Raw genomic sequence first — 18,787 nt, forward strand, 5'->3', positions numbered from 1 at the left:
ACCCCTTTTTGGAGCCGATGGAACCTGTGTGCTTGGGCTGCTGTGGGCCCCCTAGTTTGGTACCCTCTGAGCTGGCTTGGGGTGGGATTGTATGTCCCCATAGTATGTTATACCGAGTGACTGACTGAAAAATAATGTACAGTTATGAATATTTGCTGTTCCCTGAAGGAGGGGAGGGGGGTTTGGGGTCGCTGAAGAGCAGGAAATAATAGCCATCCCCGGTATTCAAATCAAATTTATTTATATAGCCCAGCCCTTCGTATATCAGCTGATATCTCAAAGTGCTGGACAGAAACCCAGCCTAAAACCCCAAACAGCAAGCAATGCAGGTGAGAATATGTATTATAGCCAGGAAGGCAGGGGTTCCAAGGGGGTGCAAGGCATCCATTGGTCCTTTGGGCATGATTTCAGTTTTCAGGTGAATATGATTGGTTGGTGACTACCCATTGAATGTTATACCTCATTCCCTCCTTCAGGAAAATATAATTATATTCATAACTATGTTTTTGCAGAGGAGATCACAATTTTGTCTGAACAGTTGATGTTGAGATGTGTCTGTTTAACTCTATGAAGCATTTATTTGGGCTGCAATCTGAGGCTGGTAACTCCAATGAACTTATCCTCTGCAGCAGAGGTAACTCTGGGTCTTCCTTTCATGAGAACTAGCTACATAGCCGTCTTTGTTTCAAAGATAATTGTGTAGTCTAGAGTGATTTTCTAGGTTAGCTAGCCAGCTATTGTCGTTCTTTTAACGCAACGTAACGTAATCAACACTGCTAGCTAGGCAGCTAGCCCCCGAATAGCAGCATTGTAGAAACTTTACACTCAACGGAACGACTTGATTAGTGTAGTGTCAACAACGCAGCCACTGCCAGCTAGCCTACAAAGTCAACAACGCAGCCACTGCCAGCTAGCCTACCTCAGCAGTACTGTATCATTTGAATCATTTTAGTCAATTAGATTCTTGCTACGTAAGCTTAACTTTCTTAACATTCGAGACGTGTAGTCCACTTGTCATTCCAATCTCCTTTGCATTAGCGTAGCCTCTTCTCTAGCCTGTCAACTATGTGCCTGTCTATCCCTGTTCTCTCCTCTCTGCACAGACCATACAAACGCTCCACACCGCGTGGCCGCGGCCACCCTAATCTGGTGGTCCCAGCGCGCACGACCCACGTGGAGTTCCAGGTCTCCGGTAGCCTCTGGAACTGCCGATCTGCGGCCAACAAGGCAGAGTTCATCTCAGCCTATGCCTCCCTCCAGTCCCTCGACTTCTTGGCACTGACGGAAACATGGATCACCACAGACAACACCGCTACTCCTACTGCTCTTTCTACGTCCGCCCACGTGTTCTCGCACACCCCGAGAGCTTCTGGTCAGCGGGGTGGTGGCACCGGGATCCTCATCTCTCCCAAGTGGTCATTCTCTCTTTCTCCCCTTACCCATCTGTCTATCGCCTCCTTTGAATTCCATGCTGTCACAGTTACCAGCCCTTTCAAGCTTAACATCCTTATCATTTATCGCCCTCCAGGTTCCCTCGGAGAGTTCATCAATGAGCTTGATGCCTTGATAAGCTCCTTTCCTGAGGACGGCTCACCTCTCACAGTTCTGGGCGACTTTAACCTCCCCACGTCTACCTTTGACTCATTCCTCTCTGCCGCCTCCTTCTTTCCACTCCTCTCCTCTTTGACCTCACCCTCTCACCTTCCCCCCTACTCACAAGGCAGGCAATACGCTCGACCTCATCTTTACTAGATGCTGTTCTTCCACTAACCTCATTGCAACTCCCTTCCAAGTCTCCGACCACTACCTTGTATCCTTTTCCCTCTCGCTCTCATCCAACACTTCCCACACTGCCCCTACTCGGATGGTATCGCGCCGTCCCAACCTTCGCTCTCTCTCCCCCGCTACTCTCTCCTCTTCCATCCTATCATCTCTTCCCTCTGCTCAAACCTTCTCCAACCTATCTCCTGATTCTGCCTCCTCAACCCTCCTCTCCTCCCTTTCTGCATCCTTTGACTCTCTATGTCCCCTATCCTCCAGGCCGGCTCGGTCCTCCCCTCCCGCTCCGTGGCTCGACGACTCATTGCGAGCTCACAGAACAGGGCTCCGGGCAGCCGAGCGGAAATGGAGGAAAACTCGCCTCCCCTGCGGACCTGGCATCCTTTCACTCCCTCCTCTCTACATTTTCCTCCTCTGTCTCTGCTGCTAAAGCCACTTTCTACCACTCTAAATTCCAAGCATCTGCCTCTAACCCTAGGAAGCTCTTTGCCACCTTCTCCTCCCTCCTGAATCCTCCTCCCCCTCCCCCTCCTCCCTCTCTGCAGATGACTTCGTCAACCATTTTGAAAAGAAGGTCGACGACATCCGATCCTCGTTTGCTAAGTCAAACGACACCGCTGGTTCTGCTCACACTGCCCTACCCTGTGCTCTGACCTCTTTCTCCCCTCTCTCTCCAGATGACATCTCGCGTCTTGTGACGGCCGGCCGCCCAACAACCTGCCCGCTTGACCCTATCCCCTCCTCTCTTCTCCAGACCATTTCTGGTGACCTTCTCCCTTACCTCATCCCTGACCGCTGGCTACGTCCCTCCCGTCTTCAAGAGAGCGAGAGTTGCACCCCTTCTGAAAAAACCTACACTCGATCCCTCCGATGTCAACAACTACAGACCAGTATCCCTTTCTTTTCTCTCCAAAACTCTTGAACGTGCCGTCCTTGGCCAGCTCTCCCGCTATCTCTCTCAGAATGACCTTCTTGATCCAAATCAGTCAGGTTTCAAGACTAGTCATTCAACTGAGACTGCTCTTCTCTGTATCACGGAGGCACTCCGCACTGCTAAAGCTAACTCTCTCTCCTCTGCTCTCATCCTTCTAGACCTATCGGCTGCCTTCGATACTGTGAACCATCAGATCCTCCTCTCCACCCTCTCCGAGTTGGGCATCTCCGGCGCGGCCCATGCTTGGATTGCGTCCTACCTGACAGGTCGCTCCTACCAGGTGGCGTGGCGAGAATCTGTCTCCTCACCACGCGCTCTAACCACTGGTGTCCCCCAGGGCTCTGTTCTAGGCCCTCTCCTATTCTCGCTATACACCAAGTCACTTGGCTCTGTCATAACCTCACATGGTCTCTCCTATCATTGCTATGCAGACAACACACACAATTAATCTTCTCCTTTCCCCCTCTGATGACCAGGTGGCGAATCGCATCTCTGCATGTCTGGCAGACATATCAGTGTGGATGACGGATCACCACCTCAAGCTGAACCTCGGCAAGACGGAGCTGCTCTTCCTCCCGGGGAAGGACTGCCCGTTCCATGATCTCGCCATCACGGTTGACAACTCCATTGTGTCCTCCTCCCAGAGCGCTAAGAACCTTGGCGTGATCCTGGACAACACCCTGTCGTTCTCAACTAACATCAAGGCGGTGGCCCGTTCCTGTAGGTTCATGCTCTACAACATCCGCAGAGTACGACCCTGCCTCACACAGGAAGCGGCGCAGGTCCTAATCCAGGCACTTGTCATCTCCCGTCTGGATTACTGCAACTCGCTGTTGGCTGGGCTCCCTGCCTGTGCCATTAAACCCCTACAACTCATCCAGAACGCCGCAGCCCGTCTGGTGTTCAACCTTCCCAAGTTCTCTCACGTCACCCCGCTCCTCCGCTCTCTCCACTGGCTTCCAGTTGAAGCTCGCATCCGCTACAAGACCATGGTGCTTGCCTACGGAGCTGTGAGGGGAACGGCACCTCAGTACCTCCAGGCTCTGATCAGGCCCTACACCCAAACAAGGGCACTGCGTTCATCCACCTCTGGCCTGCTCGCCTCCCTACCACTGAGGAAGTACAGTTCCCGCTCAGCCCAGTCAAAACTGTTCGCTGCTCTGGCCCCCCAATGGTGGAACAAACTCCCTCACGACGCCAGGACAGCGGAGTCAATCACCACCTTCCGGAGACACCTGAAACCCCACCTCTTTAAGGAATACCTAGGATAGGATAAAGTAATCCTTCTCACCCCCCCCCCTTAAAAGATTTAGATGCACTATTGTAAAGTGGCTGTTCCACTGGATGTCATAAGGTGAAAGCACCAATTTGTAAGTCGCTCTGGATAAGAGCGTCTGCTAAATGACTTAAATGTAATGTAAATGTAGAACCAGTTTCATCATTGCGCTTGATGGTTTTTACAATTGCACTTGAAGAAACATTAAAAGTTCTTGAAATTGTCCGCACTGACTGACCTTCATGTCTTAAAGTAATTCGAGCTGTTCTTGCCATCATATGGACTTGGTCTTTAACCAAATAGGGCTATATTCTGTATACCAATCCTACCTTGTCACAACAACTGATTGGCTCAAACGCATTGAGGAAAGAAATTCCACAAAATAACTTTTAACAAGGTACACCTGTTAATTGAAATGCATTCCAGGTGACTACCTCATGAAGCTGGTTGAGCAAATGCCAAGAGTGTGCTCTGCCTTCTTAACAAAACTATCAGGTCAGGCCCTAGTTATGTTGCACCTTGACTTCTGTTCAGTCGTGTGGTCAGGTGCCACAAAAAAGGACTTTGGGAAATTGCAATTGGCTCAGAACAGGGCAGCACGCCTGGCCCTTGGATGTACACAGAGTTGATATTAATAATATGCATGTCAATCTCTCCTGGCTGAAAGTGGAGGAGAGATTGACTTCATCACTACTTTTATTTATGAGAGGTATTGACATGTTGAATGCACCGAGCTGCCGGTCTAAACTACTGGCACACAGCTCGGACACCCATCCATACCCCACAAGACATGCCACAAGAGGTCTCTTCACAGTCCAAGTCCAGAACAGACTATGGGAGGCACACAATACTACAGAGTCATGACTACATGGAAAATACAGTAAAATTAGATTTATTAAGACCTTATGAAACAGCGCAACAAACATTGACACACACACAACCTACGCACTATACATACACATGGATTTAGTACTGTAGATATGTGATGTAGTTGGGGCCTGAGGGCACAGTGTGTTGTGAATGTATTGTAATGTTTTTAGAATTGTATAAACTGCCTTAATATTTATGGACTCCAGGAAGAGGTAGCTGCTGCTGCTTTGGCTAATGGGGATCCATAATAATTAAATACAAGGCAAAGGGTGGCTACTTTGAAGAATGTCAAATAAAAATGTTTTGATTTGTTGAACACTGTTTTTGGTTACTACATGATTCCATATGTGTTATTTCATAGTTTTGATGTCCTCACTATTCTACAATGTAGGAAATAGTAAAAAAAAATAAAGAATCCCTGGAATGAGTAGGTGTGTCCAAACTTTAGGTTGGTACGGTAAGTTTACTAAACAAAATCAATGTCACAAAAAAAATCTGTGAGACATATGTAATGGAAACGACAGAGTGCATTCGGAAAGTGTTCAGACCCCTTCCCTTTTTCCACATTTTGTTACTTTACAGCCTTGTTCTAAAATTGATTAATTTAAACATTTTCTGTATTAATCTACACACAATATCCCAAAATGACAAAGGGAAAATAAGTTTAGTAACTTTTACAAATGTATTAAAAATACTTATTTACATAAGTATTCAGACCCTTTGCCATGAGACTCAATTGAGCGCAGGTGCATCCTGTTTCCTTTGATCATCTTTGAGATATTTCTACAACTTGATAAAGGTCCCACAGTTGACAGTGCATTTAAGAGCAAAAACCAAGCCATGAGGTCAAAGGAATTGTCTGTAGAGCTCCGAGACAGGATTGTGAACAGATTTAGGGAAGGGTAACAAATGCCTGCAGCATTGAAGGTCCCCAATAACACAGCCTACATCATTCTTAAATAGAAGTTTGGAACTACCAAGACTCTTCCTAGAGCTGGCCGCCTGGCCAAACTAAGCAAATGGGGGAGAAGGGCCTTAGTCAGGGAGGTGACCAAAAACTAAATTGTCGCTCTGACAGAGCTCCAGAATTCCTCTCTGGAGATGGGAGAACCTTCCGGAACGACAACCATCTCTGCAGCACTTCACCAATCCGGCCTTTATGGTAGAGTGGCCAGGCGGAAGCCACTCCTCCGTAAAAGGCACATGACAAATAAGATTCTCTGGTCTGATGAAACCAAGATTAAACTATTTGGCCTGAATGCCAAGCGCCACATCTGGAGAAAACCTGGCACCATCCCTACGGTGAAGCAAGGTGGTGGGAGCATCATGCTGTGGGGATGTTTTCAGTGTCAGGGACAAGGAGACTAGTCAGGAATGAGGGAAAGGTGAACGGAGTAAAGCACAGAGATCCTTGATGAAAGCCTGCTCCAGAGCGCTCAGGACCTCAGACTGGGGCAAAGGTTCACCTTCCAACAGGACAACCACCTTAAGCACACAGCTAAGACAATGAAGGAGTGGCTTCGGGACAAGTCTCTGAATGTCCTTGAGTAGCCCAATCGAGCATCTCCTGAAAATAGCAGTGCAGCTATGCTCCCCATCCAACCTGACAAAGCCTGAGAAGAACCTCACTAAATACAGGTGTGCCAAGCTTGTAGGGTCATACCCAAGAAGACGCAAGGCAGTAGGATAGAACGTTGTTTCAGGCTTCTACTGTGAAGGAGGGGGGAACTGGGATTCCTGGGAGTGCATTCTGATGAAGATCAAAGGTATTTAATGCTATTTCTGACTAATGTTGACTCCACAACATGGCGGATATCTTTTTGGCTTGTTTGGGCTCTGAGCGCCGTACTCAGATTATTGCATGGTATGCTTTTTCCGTAAATTTAAAAAAAGAAAATATGACATTTTTCGACCTCTCCCTGTCTGAGTCTGTAATACCAACATGTTTCAAGCAGACCACCATAGTCCTTGTGCCCAAGAACACTAAGGTAACCTGCCTAAATGACTACCGACCTGTAGTACTCACGTCTGTAGCCGTGAAATGCTTTGAAAGGCTGGTCATAGCTCACATCAACACCATTGTCCCAGAAACCCTAGACCCACTCCAATTTGCATACAGATCCACATATGATGCAATCTCTATTGCACTCCACACTGCCCTTTCACACCTGGACAAAAGGAACACCTATGTGAGAATGCTATTCATTGACTACAGCTCAGCGTTCAACACCATGGTGCCATCAAACCTCATCACTAAGCTAAAGGACCCTGGGACTCAACACCTCCATCTACAACTGGATCCTGGTCCCTGGCTGGCCGCCCCCAGGTGGTGAGGGTAGGTAACAATACATCCGCCACGCTAATGCTCAACACAGGGGCCCCTCAGGGGTGTGTGCTCAGTCCCCTCCTGTACTCCCTGTTCACTCATGACTGCATGGCCAGGCAAGACTCCAACACCATCATTAAGTTTGTTGATGACACAACAGTGGTAGGCCTGATCACCGACAACAATGAGACAGCCTATAGGGAGGAGGTCAGAGACCTGACTGTGGTGTAAGGACAACAACCTCTCCCTCAATGTGATTGTTACAAATCCCTTTGGCCTGGCAGTCTAGGGGGGATGGTATCGAGACCCGTAACATAACTCATGCAAAGTGTAATAGTGACAAAGTAACGGTGAGAACAAAATAACCACAGACAACTAATATATACAGTCAAACACCCAGGGTTTATTTGCAAACACACGGTAAGGGGGGCAGGAAAAGAGGCTGAGCTGGACCCAAGGAAAGAAACAAATATCCAAAAACACCCCTAAGCTAGACTAGCCTACTATACAGCTAACTAACTAACCAAAAATACAGTGGGTGGTCTGCCCAGTTCTACCTATGGGTAGTGTATGCCCATGGGCAACTTGTCTTGGTTCCCCCTTTTCCCACCATCAAACAAACAATACTCACAGGTGGGGACAAAGTGATCTGGAGATGCTAAAACAAACAAGAGCACTACGGAGAGATTGTATGACAGAGAGATTGAGCTCTAGAGCAAACAACAGACAGGGTTTTTAAACCAAGGGAAAGGGAATGTGATAGGGTAATGGAAACAGGAGGAGGTGACTGATTGGGGAATGATGATTGCCACCTGTGAGGAGGGGAAAAGGAGAGAAACTAACATGGTCCAAGCACACAAAGAAAATCGACTTGGGTGGGCGTTTTAATGCGCAATATTTTGAAATTCGCATGAAGAAAATATGTACGTTTTCCCACCAGTGGTGTTTCCACCAAACGGACTTGTTGCAGATCCAAATCAGTGCTTAATGACATGCACTTTTTCGCTAAAATTTCCATGTACCAAATAAAAATCAGAAGTTCAATGTGTTTCCATCGCACTTTCAACTGTAACTGTCACAGCAACTGTTGTGTTAAATAGCAAATGTGTCTACTCTGGTCTTGGCACGTGTTCTCTAGCCAATAGTTTGCAGATACAGTGAATGTAGGCTGTGCACGTAGGCTAGTCTACATGATGAGATTATTATGGATCATTTTTATTTGTCGAACGGCAGTCAAGCATCGATCATTATGTCACCAGAATAAGACCTTTGATATTTATTGGAAAGGAGCATCACTGAGTAGTTTCACCACCCTGTGAAGGTCATCTTAATTTATTTCATCTGCAGCCTAATAAACTGCATGGTTTCCCCGAGTCATCGTGGGAGGACCACGGTCACCACTAGTTACCACAGCCACACAGTCATAAAACACGCCTATTTCTTAGAATCTGATTTTAAACCAAACTCTAACCTTCACCACACTGGTAACTTTATGCCTAATCAGTGGCAATATTAGCATGTAAATCTTCGTGGGGCAAAAAAACAACAAGTGGAATGCATGCTAGCAAAGCCACTACACAACACTAAATAATATATTAATTGTGACAAACGGTGCCTACAAACTGTTAGGACCTACATAAAGCCGTCCCAACAGCAGTCCCAACACCTTACCACTGTTACACCTGGCTATCAGCAGAGCCTTGTCTGGCAGCGAAACAGTTCATTCAGCCTCATTTACTGCCTTTAAAAAAACATAGCTGATATGGATTACTTGCTTAAACAAATGTAGTTTCTAATGAGAATTGAGATGCACAACTATGGCATAAGGGGACGACAAGCGTATAAGATGCAATCTGTCATTTCGATTAAGACATTAATGAGTGCGGTAGGACGGATGTAACGTTAGTCAATATAACTATTTGTTTAGTACTTTTGACAGAATTCAGAACATGGGCCGTTCTTTCAGTGTTCTCCCTGTATACCAAGTCAGAACCGTTAGGATAAATAAAGGGGGCATAAAAGCAGACAATGAAAGCTCTTACAATATTCGATGATTACATTTCTCTATAACAGGTTATAGGCAACACTAGAAGAGTCAGAACTGTAGGCGAAATTAAGAAGGGTAAATAGACCAAATTATTAGGATGAGTGTCACGTTCTGACCTTAATTTCCTTTGTTTTGTATTTATTTAGTATGGTCAGGGCGTGAGTTGGGTGGGTTGTCTATGTTTGTTTTTCTAGGTTTTGGGAATTTCTATGTTTCGGCCTAGTATGGTTCTCAATCAGAGGCAGGTGTCATTAGTTGTCTCTGATTGAGAATCATACTTAGGTAGCCTGGGTTTCACTGTGTGTTTGTGGGTGATTGTTTCCGTGTCTGTGTTTGTTCGCCACACGGTACTGTTTCGGTTTTGTTCACGTTTATTGTTTTGTATTCATTGAGTGTTCAGTTCATGTTTTTAAATAAACAACCATGGACACTTACCACGCCGCATCTTGGTCCGATCCTTGCTACACCTCCTCTTCAGACGAAGAGGAGGAAAACCTTTACAATGAGGCACATGGGTTACTAACAGCCTACTACACAACATACACTTAGTATTACTTTCTTAGCTACAGTATACCTATATCTCCCTGGCAAATTACATAATTTATGCAGCACATACAAGACATTTTTGGACTCACCTTGTTGTGCTGTACTTACTTGAACAGGAAGGTGGTGCAGCGGTCCTTCGTGGGCAAATTTTGTCATCAAATCTGTCATTCTCTGAATTTGTAGTGCTTTCAAATCAACTGGAGGCTGGAGATCATTTTATTTACGACTTCCCAGTTGTCTTGAACTTACGGAAGTGAAGTTTTGACAGTTCCGAGTTAACAATTGTTTTGAGTGCGACAAAAATCATGCTTCATTGACAGCATGGCCGATGTTGACTTTCTATTTTTACACTTGGAAAAGAGCCCCTTAATCCCAGATTTGGGCCATACACTGTCACTGATTCCTTCCAAACCATTCGTTGAATTTGCGATTTCCAACTTGCGTAATGTTTATGTCCAATGGCTGATGAGCACCGATACGTTTTATCTATAATTTCTCTTCATTATTTATCTTCATATGACAAGGATTAAAAAGGATTTGCCAGTAGATTGTCGACTTGATTCATGATGATGACTGCTAGCTAAGATTGTGGAAGTATGATGTTGACATGATCAGTCCAATCAAAGCTACTGTACATATAACGTGATTTGACGTCATTTTATCTGGGGCCAATGACCTTGAGCCTTATTGGATCGGCACTTCTAATGTAACACCTGAAGGGCTAGAATTTTCAAAGTCTCCTCTTACACTTGACATTGACGTAAAGTCCCCATGAGTGACAGAACACTGAGCCAATCACGGCGCAACGCTCAATATATTATGTTGGCTTGCCCAACCACCGCAGAGAGCACTGAGCTAGACTAAAACACCTGCATTTTGGAGCTGTCTTAGTAAAAAAAAACTAAGACCATGTTTTTATGCAGCTTTCTTAACTCAATGATATATATATATGTTTTTACATTGTTTGCAAACTGATATGTGACAGGTATTAAATGCCAAAATAATATGCAAAACAGGCAAGCCCCCCCCCCCAAAAAAAAAAACGAGGACCACATGACCACAAGTTTACTTCGATATAATATTTTATTATATCAATATTTTCGCATTAAGGAGTTTCCACCCCAATTTCTCGCATAATGGTTTCATGGCACAAAAAGATCCCCCCTGGTACACAAATGTGGGACAGTGGAATGATTTTGCAGGACAGTGTATGAATACAATGTTTTTGGCAGGATTGGCCATTTTGGCCTACATCTCGTCTTGCACTGTTCAGAATATCAGATCTCATCACGGATTGGAGAAGTGTTTAACATCAACCGGTACCACATCCTAGTCATAAACGCAATGTGACTTCAAAAGAGACAGGTTGGAATGTCAATTTATCAAATGAATAGGAAATATGACTGAATCTACCTTTTTTTGTAAATTAGTGGTGGGTTTTAATTAGCTAAAATGCGGGACATGATTGTTTGGTTGTGGGACAAAGGGCAACAATTCTGGACTGTCGTGCACAATCTGGCACATATGTATGTCTTATTTTTGTATTTTATTTCCCGTTTTACAGCTTAGATGCTCTGGAGCCTGGTGTGGTTCTCGCCAAGGAGCGTTCGGACTCAGTCGGGACCAGGTTTCAGCTGCTGCGCAACGCTGACATCCTTTCTCCCATAGATGGTCTGCCTGTACACACACACCAACTGGACTGGACAAATCTTGACAAACGTATCTTTTTGAGAAGATATGGGAGTTTTGCGACGAATAAGCTATGGCCATCACATGTCCTGAACCAAAGTCAAGGGCAGGACAGAAACAGGCTCTCCAAATGTATATTTCCTTGTTCATGCGGGGTTCGGACGTACCAGTCATCAGCACTATCTGCAGTGCCTCAATTAAAATGACTCTCCCCTAACGCATACGTTGCTGCTACTATTTTTTTTATCCTGCTGCTCAGCCACTTTACCCCTGATTGTATGCATATAACTACCTCGTCTGCAAGTAACCATTTGGCTGTACTGTTTACACCTTCTGTAGAGACCCATCCACTTAGAAAAAATATTGATATTTAAAATGAATATTGATTTGTGGTCGTAACATGATTTTGTGACATACCACAACAATATAATGTGATCGTATCAAGTGTCCACCATGCAAATATATGGCGCATGCATCTGTTTATGTACTGTACATGTGCACCTCACTCAGGTTTCAACTCAGGTTGCATGGCCTTAACTTATGTATGGAATACTGTGTGTGTAACAGTATATAAAGTATACTAATGTACTGGTGTGAAGGCATTTTCTATTATGGTCTCTTTACATTTACTCAAGTATGACAATGTAATACTTTTTCCACCACTGGATGTGGCTGTGGGTTACAGCATTTCTTTCACATGACCCATCAATTTAGACAAGTGTGTCTGGGTAAGTGTCATCTAATATTTTTATCTGGATACTTTCTGTTTACCTGGAATTTTTCTTTTACTGTAGGCTACTACCACTTTTAGTCTTAATCTTTACTTCACTACTCACTGTTTAGCACATGACCTCATGTGAATCCTTAAAGAGATGGGTGGGGCTGGTTTAAGAGGGTGTGAACAATGCAGAATGGGTGTAGACAAAGGACAGCTCTCCAGTAGGTGGCAAAACATTCAACGATCCTTTTCTCAAAAGTGAGTTTACAAATTTATGAACTTTCAAAGCAGAATTACTTTCCCATTGTTCCTCAAAAAAATGCAGTGTATTACATACCATTTTGTAGCTCTGAGTCTCTACTTTTTACCAATGTAAAAAAACACAATTTCAAATTTTGCTACCTAAAACTGATTTGAGCCGGTCATTCACATATGGTCAACATAATCCCATCATGTCGAACAAACAAATGTATTTGTTGCATTTATAAAATTGTTCTGAAACTTCGTATTTTCATCACAGCTGTCGTGATTTTTTTTTACATGGTATGAATTTACTCCATGAAAACTGTGGATGGAAAGATGGTTAGAGATTCCCTTTATTTTGACTCACTTGTCAAAATCCATCCATTAATCCACACGTTTAAATAATGTTGGTATAAATCCTTAAATTGGTGATGGAAAAAAAGTCAGTCAGTTGTTTCCAACTCATTTCAACAAAAAATGCAATGTGATTACTGTCACAGATCCCTCTCGAACTTTCAGTGCGCACACCTGGCCCCTATTCCCACTGATTGTATTTGTATATATGTGCCCTTTGTTCACCATGGTGGGGTCGATTTATTGTTTTTTTTTGTTGAATTTTTACCGATTTTTCTCCCCAATTTCGTGGTATCCAATTGTTAGTAGCTACTATCTTGTCTCGTCGCTACAACTCCCGTACGGGCTCGGGAGAGACCGAAGGTTTAAAGTCATGCGTCCTCCGATACACAACCCAACTCTCCCAGCATCCAACCTGGAAGCCAGCCACACCAATGTGTCGGAGGAAACACCGTGCACCTGGAAACCTTGGTTAGCGCGCACTGCGCCCGGCCTGTCACAGGACTCGCTGGTGCTTGATGAGACAAGGATATCCCTACCGGCCAAGCCCTCCTTAACCCGGACCACGCTAGGCCAAATATGCATCGCCCCACGGACCTCCCGGTCGTGGCCGGTTACGACAGAGCCTGGGCGCGAACCCAGAGTCTCTGGTGGCACACGTTAACCACTGCGCTGCGCAATAATCGGGGTCGATTATTGTTACAATGTCCGTTGGTGTGTGTGAGTACCTGTGCTGTGTGTTCTGGGCTTTCGTGCATTTGTGGATTGTGCAGATGATTACGGGTCTCATCCCGTGTGTTAATCATCATGCACGTGTGTTATTTATTCAAGGTACCCCTCGCTCTTTTGTTTGGCGTTTTGTTTGGTCTTCGTCCCGTGACTTTAAATGGCATGCCGTAATTTGTGTTAAAATAAAAAAAAACTATTATGCATTCCTGCGTCTGTAATGCCAATGTGACAATTATGTTAAATCAATGTGGAAATTGATTAGATTTGCAAAAAGTCACCAATTTTAAAGGATTTTTTAAAAAACTACAGTAAATCCAACTGTAGGTATATCGAAATAAACTTGGAGTCACGTGATGATATGGTGTGTGGTCCTCCCACTACGACTCAAGAAACCATGCAGTTTATTAGGCTAGATAACTTATTTTATGATGAACTTCACATGATGGGGAAAGTGCAAAGTTATGAGCTTGATGCTAATTTCTAATAAATATTCAGGGTCTTACACATTACAAGTACATTACCACTATAACGATAAAGTTAATCCACCACGTCTCCTCCTTCCCTAGAAATAAGTGGGATGACTAACATCATATCATCATGTGACTCCAAGTTAACTTTGATATGATGTTTATTATTTCAATATTTGTACATAAAGGCCTTTCCACCGCCATTTCTCACATACTTAATTTTACAGATACAACAAGATCCCACCTTGTCTAGCGTGTTTTGTAGACATTTAAAAAGTTTACCTACAAAAAATGTGTCTGTCACAAAACATTTTCTCTGACGTACTTTACTTGCGTAAAAAGGTTGGACGGAAACCTGGTTCGTCTTCAAAAGCAACACATCAACTCCACTGGCGCTAAATAGAGTTCTGGAGCCCTATGAAGATGAACATGCTGATTTAAACCTGTTTAGGCCTTCAGTCATTCCAACCATCCAGACGCAAAGTCTCTCTGTTGCTTTTCATGTTTTTATCAAAATGATACACTGTAGATGTTACTGTGTACGGAGGCCAAAACACTGAAGTAATCATGTCCAATTATTTCTAGGGAAGGAGGAGTTGTGGTGGACACACTTTATTGCACACATCAGAAATGTTCCGCAACCTATTGTTCTAGTGGTAATGTACTTTTAATGTACATTCAATCAACCAGCTTTTACAGCAGCTTTGATTTCAATGAGTGATGTGAAAATTGATTTTGTGATGAGGAGAACGTCTGCATTGAACAGCAGAAATTCAGCCGTGACAATATGTTCATTTTGACAATAGATTATTATAGTTCTTGCGTGTAGCGAAATGCTTGTGTTTCTAGCTCCAACAGTGCTACAATTCACAACAATACACACAAATCGAAAGTAAAGGAAAGGAATTAAGAATATATACATATTTGGATGAGCAATGTCCGAGCGGCATAGACTAAGACACAGTAGAAAATAATTGAATACAGTACATACATATGAGATGAGTAATGCAAAATATGTAAACATTATCAAAGTGACTAGTGTTCCATTATTAAAGTGACCAATTATTTAACGTTTATGTATATAGAGCAGCAGCCTCTAATGATGGCTATGTAACAGTCTGATGGCCTTGAGATAGAAGCTGTTTTTCAGTCTCTCGACCTCGCCTTGTGGATGATAATGGGGTGAACAGGCAGTGGCTCAGGTGGTTGTTGTCCTTGATGATTTTTTTGGCCTTCCTGTGAAATCGGGTGCTGTAGGTGTCCTGGAGGGCAGGTAGTTTGCCCCAGTGATGCGTTGGGCACACCGCACCATCCTCTGGAGAGCCCTGTAGTTGTGGGCTGTGCAGTTGCCGTACCTGGCGGTGATACAGCCCGACAGGATGGTTACAATTGTGCATCTGTAAAAGTTTGAGGGTTTTACGTGCCAAGGCAAATTTCTTCAGCCTCCTGAGGTTGAAGAGGTGCTGTTGGGCCTTCTTCACCACACTGTCTGTGTGGGTGGACCATATCAGTTTGTCAGTGATGTGTACGCCAAGGAACTTGAAGCTTTACAAATTCTCCATTGCGGTCCCGTCGATGTGGATAGGGGGGTGCTCTCTCTGCTGTTTCCTGAAGTCCACAATGAGCCTCTTTGTTTTGCTGACGTTGAGGGAGAGGTTATTTTCCTGGCACTACACTCCCAGGGTCCTCACCTCCTCCCTGTAGGCTGTCTTGTCATTGTTGGTAATCAGGCATTCTACTGTTGTGACGTCTGCAAACTTGATGATTGAGTTGGAGGCGTGCGTGGCCACGCAGTCATGGGTGAACAGGGAGTACAGGAGGGGGCTGAGCACGCACCCTTGTGATCAGCAAAGTAGAGGTGTTGTTTCCTATCTTCACCACCTGGGGATAGCCTGTCAGGAAGTCCAGGACCCAGTTGCACAGGGTGGGGTTCAGATCTAGGACCTCAAGCTTAATGATGAGCTTGGAGGGTACTATGGTGTTGAATACTGAGCTATAGTCAACGAACAGCATTCTTACATAGGTATTCCTCTTGTCCAGATGGGATAGGGCAGTGTGCAGAGTGATGGCGATTGCATCGTCTGTGGATCTATTGGGGTAGTAAGCAATTTGAAGTGGGTTTAGGGTGTCAGGTAAGGTAGAGGTGATATGATCCTTGACTAGTCTCTCAAAGCACTTCATGATAGCAGACGTGAGTGCTATGGGGCGATAGTCATTTAGTTCAGTTACCTTTTCTTTCTTGGGTTCAGGGAAAATGGTGGACATATTGAAACATGTGGGGACAGCAGACTGGAATAGGGAGAGATTGAATATGTCCATAAACACTCCAGCCAGCTGGTTTGCGCATGCTCTGAGGACGAGGCTAGGGATGCCGTCTGGGCCGGAAGCCTTGCGAGGGTTAACATGCTTAAATGTCTTACTCACGTCGGCAATGGAGAAGGAGAGCCCACAGTCTTTGGCCGTGTCAGTGTTATCCTCAAAGTGGGTGACAAAGGTCTTTAGCTTGTCCAGAAGCAAGACGTTGGTGTCCACGAAGTGACTGGATTTCCCTTTGTAGTCCGTGATTGTCTGTAGACCCTGCTACATGCGTCTCGTTTCTGAGCTGTTGAATTGCGACTCTACTTTGTCTATGTACTGGCGTTTGATTGTTCACGAAGCTTCTCATGCTTTCGCCGAAAAGCATTTAAAAAATCTGACTTGTTGGCTAGATTCACAACGAGTGTAGCTTTAATTCAGTACCCTGCATGTGTGTTTTAATGAACGTTTGAGTTTTAACGAGTGCTATTAGCATTTAGTGTAGCGCATTTGCATTTCCAGATGGCTAGATGGCACGCCTGCGTGTCGGGTGGGCTTAAGGGGTTAACAATTTCTGCTAGTTAGTTTTAGCTACCATGTGGGTTTTAGCTTGCTTGAGCCTGCTAACTGAGGAGTGTTAATTCACCTGTTTCCATACATGTTTCATTTAAAAATACTTATCTGACAAAGGAGTTGTTTAATCTAACTGCTCAACTATTTAAATGTACATGGAATTGTATTATTATTATTTTTTACAAAACTTTTTTCTAATCTTTACAGGAAAATGCCACGGGCACTATCTGATGTGTGGAGACATTCCACTGCAGCTAATGTAGAAGGAAGCTGTGTACATTTGCAAATACTGTACCAAATCATATGTGAAGAATGAATCAAAGATGCAGAATCATATGGCCAAGTGCATAAAGTTCCCTCAGCGCTCACAACAAGCAACCTGTGACAAAAGTCCTTCAACTTCTATTTGAGGAGAAAATGATGAATCAGTCACCTTATCGATAGCAACAGCTCATGGTCCTTCTGGAATCAGATGTTTTTTTGACTCAATGGAGAAACATAGTCCGGGAAATGCTGATGAATGTCTTGCTCGAGTTGTGTATGCAACTGGTTCACCTCTGATGCTCACAGGCAATGTGTATTGGAAGATCATTCTGAATGTTCTTCGCCCAGCATACACCCCTCCAACCAGACATGCTTTATCTACTAATTTACTGGATGCAGAGTTCAACAGAGTTAAAGTGAAAGTCAAGCAAATCATAGAGAAAGCAGACTGTATTGCAATCATCTCTCGAATGTTTGTGGGCAAGGAATAATTAACTACATCATTTCCACCCCTCAACCAATATTCTACAAAAGCACAGACACAAGGGACAACAGACACACTGGTCTCTACATTGCAGATGAGCTGAATGCAACCATCAATGACCTTGGACCACAGAAGCTATTTGCACTGGTGACAGACAATGCTGCAAACATGAAGGCTGCTTGGTCTAATGTGGAGGAGGCCCACCCTCACATGACACCCATTGGCTGTGCTGCATTGAATCTGCTCCTCAGGGACATCATGGCATTGAAAACAATGGATACACTCTTCAAGAGAGCCAAGGAAATGGTTAGGTATGTGAAGGGTCATCAAGTTATAGCAGCAATCTACCTCACCAAGCAAAGTGAGAAGAATAAGAGCACCACATTGAAGCTGCCCAGCAACACCCATTGGGGAGGTGTTGTCATCATGTTTGACAGTCTCCTGGAGGGGAAGGAGTCTCTCCAAGAAATGGCCATATTACAGTCTGACGATATGGACAGCCCCATCAAGAGGATCCTCCTGGATGATGTATTTTGGAAGGGAGTAGTAAGCAGCCTGAAACTCCTGAAACCTATAGCAGTAGCCATTGCACAGATTGAGGGAGACAATGCCATCCTGTCTGATGTTCAGACTCTGCTTGCAGATGTAAGAGAAGAAATCCGTACTTCCCTGCTCACTTCACTATTGCTCAAGCAGAGGAAACTGCAGCATGAAGACATCAAAAAGCCCGAAGACTTCTGCCTGAAGCCCATACACACCGCAGTGTACATGTTGAACCCCAAGCATGCTGGCAAGAGCATCCTGTCTGGTGCAGAGATCAACAAGGCCTATGGTGTCATCACTGCCTTGTCTTGCCACCTTGGCCTGGACGAGGGCAAGGTTCTTGGCAGTCTGGTGAAGTACACTCCCAAGCAAGGGCTTTGGGATGGAGATGCAATACGGCAGTCGTGTCAACATATCTCATCAGCCACCTGGTGGAAGGGACTTTGTGGATCTGAGGCTCTTTCCCCTGTTGCCTCCATCATCCTCCAAATTCCACCAACATCAGCTGCCTCAGAGCGCAACACACACCCAAGCACGCAACAGGTTGACCAATACAAGGGTTGAAAAATTGGTGGCCATCCGGGCAAATTTGATGCATTTTCAGCCTGACAATGAGCCATTCTCAACAGGGTTGGAAAGTGACAGTGAAG

The sequence above is a fragment of the Oncorhynchus nerka genome, linkage group LG9b (assembly GCF_034236695.1).
Source record: "Oncorhynchus nerka isolate Pitt River linkage group LG9b, Oner_Uvic_2.0, whole genome shotgun sequence".
NCBI classification, from domain to species: Eukaryota; Metazoa; Chordata; class Actinopteri; order Salmoniformes; family Salmonidae; genus Oncorhynchus; species Oncorhynchus nerka.